Source organism: Triplophysa dalaica, chromosome 8 (assembly GCF_015846415.1).
Source record: "Triplophysa dalaica isolate WHDGS20190420 chromosome 8, ASM1584641v1, whole genome shotgun sequence".
NCBI lineage: Eukaryota > Metazoa > Chordata > Actinopteri > Cypriniformes > Nemacheilidae > Triplophysa > Triplophysa dalaica.
This window is the reverse complement of record NC_079549.1, coordinates 838,927-842,817: the sequence shown is the minus strand read 5'-3', so window position 1 is coordinate 842,817 and position 3,891 is coordinate 838,927.

The window sequence follows — 3,891 nt, the reverse complement described above, 5'->3', positions numbered from 1 at the left end:
CCAGCATCCCACAGCGCTTGATGTCCAGGGCTGTTTACTGGAATCCATCTTGTTTCCCACTTCAGCACAGCCCGGCCTGACCAGTGGAAGACGTGCTGTATTCTTTCAGCCTGTTTATCTAAGTCTATTTTGTATAGCTGGTTACCAGAAGTTCTTTCATTATTTGTTTAAGTAGAAATAAAAGAACACTCTGCCACTTACCAGTCATCTTATTTTCTATTCTCTGCACCTTCAACCTTTCAACCTCACTATCCTTAGCATTTTAGTTTCATTCAGTAATTGTGCGTTTCCTTCTATATGTTTTGTTAATAAATTATATTTTATTACCCATGTGTCTTCCTTGTGTTCATAGTACAGTTAAGAGGCTCTACAAGTTATCCTTCAGATAAAGCAGGTGATTTACATCCTCCAATTTACATAGTTTTTCTTATTGTATGATCTACTTGGATCATTTTATATTGTTTTGTATATGATTAAATTCGATAGCTGGTGCCCCGAGGAAAACGGAGGGAAGGGTCATCAGATTATTTTTCCAAATATTTGCAGTCACACCATTGGACACATGTACGGTATATTTGTCAACTACCCAGATGTAAAAGTGATAGTAATGTTTTCATGGCTTAAAATGGCTTAAATGTAAATCTATACCTTTGCCTCATTTAGTATAAGCGGAATAGTCCCTGTCCTCACTCATTTGAAACAGCTGAGAGGATAGATGTGAATATTCAAATTTGTCTGTGCTTCAACTCAATCACACCAGTCTGTACACATGTATGTACATAGATTCACCATTTGAAAGTTCCGACAGTTACACGTAGCTGCTGAGGCTTTACAATGCACATGTGAGCAAATGTAAGGCAAATGTACGCAGCGCATGCTTGCTGGACAAACACAGATCTGAAACAGCAGTGCGGCGATCTTCATTCTTCACATCTGTGTCTCGAGCTGCTGATCCACTCAGTGTATATATATATATATATATATGTACATATATAGCTGTTTTATAATAAATGGTTAATCCACTGACATTGATATCCAGGAAAAGAAGAAACACGGGGATGTGAGTTACTTTGTTTTGAATATAAAATATCTCATTTACATAGTCAGCCAGATTGTCGCACGAATCCTGTCAATCCAGAAATCCAGGAAACGTCCTAAAACAGGAGTGGGCAATTCATTTAAGAAAAGAACCCACATGAGAAACTGGCATGTAGTGGGCCGGACCAGTTCTGCCCAGTACCCTATTATTGTCCAGTTTTACTCTGTTTTCTTTTGATTTTGCCTTCTGTTCCTAATGTCCTTATTAGTTATTAAGTCCCTCACCTGATTCAGTTTCCCTTGATTGCGTTTCTCCATGTATTTCAGCTCTGTGTGTTCCTCAGTTCCATGTCTGCTATTGTTTGTGTGTTCCTGGGGATTCATTAAACCCCGTGTGGATTATACTCTGTTATCATGCGTATTCTATGTTTATATAGGCTACACGTGACAATTATATCTTTACACAAAAAGTGAACATTTTCCCATTATTTACTCACTCTCAACCTCTAATGTGTAATTTTGTCGTTCTGTTAAACACAAAGTGCTTTATAATTCTGGGACACAATTGAACACAGTAGGAAAAATCTTCCATGTTTGTCAATGGTGCCTCAGAGTTTCCCACATTCCTCTAATATCTTTCTATGTTTTCAACAGAGCAAAGAATTTCATATAATTTTAGAGCAAATAGGAGAAGTTAATAATGACAGAATTTTAATTTGTGGTCAACTATCCCTTTAAGGTGGTCGTTATTTCAAACGGCGACACGTCATGTTAGTCACGTGACACACTGCATCAACAGCCTCAGTGATGAGTGATGTGTCGCTTGTTCTTTTTTCTTCAAAATATTCACAAACTTTACTTTACTGCATGAGATCTAAGATAGTCCAATTCTCAATTTATATATAAGTAAAGTATGTGGTCGTCTAAACGTCTTTTATAATGATCTTTGATTATTTGATCTCTGATTTGGAATCTGGATTACGTAATCCGATTCCAAAAATCAAGTACTTGTAATTGAATTACGTAACATTTTAAAATACACGTCTTAAATACAGATTACGTTACATAGATTACTTTGCATTTTACTTTACATTATTGATGAGACTACCACTTTAATTGTTAAGAACACCAACCAACCAACCCACTATGGCGAGTCTGACATGTTCTTTTTTTTCAAGCATTTCTGTTCGCTATGTATCGTTCAAGAGCAGTGTTAATCTTCACAGTCAAGCAAACAATAATACTATGATTTGTGAATTAGTGTAATTCCCAGCATTCATTGCCAAACTGCATCAGACAAAAATCTAAATATATTTGTGTGCTATAATTGTCAATGCTTATGACAATTATTATGTCTATTTTTATTTGTTTTGGTCACAAAGGTAAGACATGTGAAGAGGGTATGCATTGACGTCACTTTCCCAGGTGAACAGGCCGGGACACGTCAAACATGCAGCAAAATAGTGGCTTTTAATAGCAGAAACAAAGAAACCGAGACTAAAACACACAATTATATGCTGATATTAAAAGCAGGTGGACTCGATGGTGATCCTTACATGACTTACAAAGGAAGCAGGTTCCTGGGAAACTGATATGTTGAGCGGAATTATATTTCCTGATATTGTACACATCCACTTTGCTGAATGTTTTGGCATATAACGTTCATACCCTATAATGGATTTTGTATAAAATAATCACAAGCACAGTGGGTTTATTTAGTGTAAGTGAGGAAATTGTTGAATAAAGTTGAGGATGAACTTTTGAGGATGAGTAATTCATGATTAAATTTCCATTTTTTGTTGAACCATCCCTTATAGGGGGGGTGTCCGATTTCCAAATCTACTAAAACAACCTTGTAGCCAATCAGCAGTAAGGACACAGTGTACAGGACAGACATTAGTCATGCTGAGCAGTGACGAAAGCGAAAGATGGGGATTTTGGTGATTTGAACATCAACAACGGCTTAGAGAAATCGGACACCCCACCTTCATGGAGAACATTTGGTGCCCGAATCCTCCACTTGCATCAAGAAAGAAATCAGATGCAAATCCCAGGTTAACACCCAAGACAACTTTTTGAATATTAGAAGACAAGTAGTACATTTGGCAATGCCATCCCTCCTGCCTCTTCAGGCTTCTACAAAGAGTGCTTTCAATGTTCTTTTAATCAGGACTCATTGCATTGGTAGTATTAGTAATATAATTACCTTCTGCTTTTAACATTTTTAAGTGGAAGTAGCAAAAAAGTTTTTTAAGAAAAGTTCAACACTACATTCAATTAATTTGACAAACCAAACATTGTGTTAAACTAAACCGATATATTAGGAATAAAATGAATCAAGGTTTGATTGGAAATATTTTAAAAAGTACTCCAGATCTCCAAGTCTACTGGAGTAATACAGGTAAAATTAAATGCATGTGAAACACTATTTAAATTCATACTTAAAGTAAAATGAACACAAACACTTTTAAACGTGGCAGCACTTTGATAACTTCAGATCTCATTGGTTCTTGCATGTCTCATGCCATTCATTTCAGTCTGTTCAACCGATTCATCAGCGAGGTAAAATCAGTGATATTAATTTTGATTTGAGTTTTATTTAGTTTTATTGATATTTTAAAATAGGTTTTATTTTTAGCTTTTGTGTTTATCTTTAGAAGTTATTTCTAATTTTTTGTATATACTTTTGTCCTTTTTATAATTTATTTGTTTATTTTTATGTTGCTACATGAGATTAATAAACAAAAATATTTTTGGTTTATTATTATGATTTTTAGTGCTTATTTCAGTTTATTTTTGAGGCAGCATTTCAATTTTTCCTTAAGTTAAGTTATTCCAATAATTTTAAGGTCG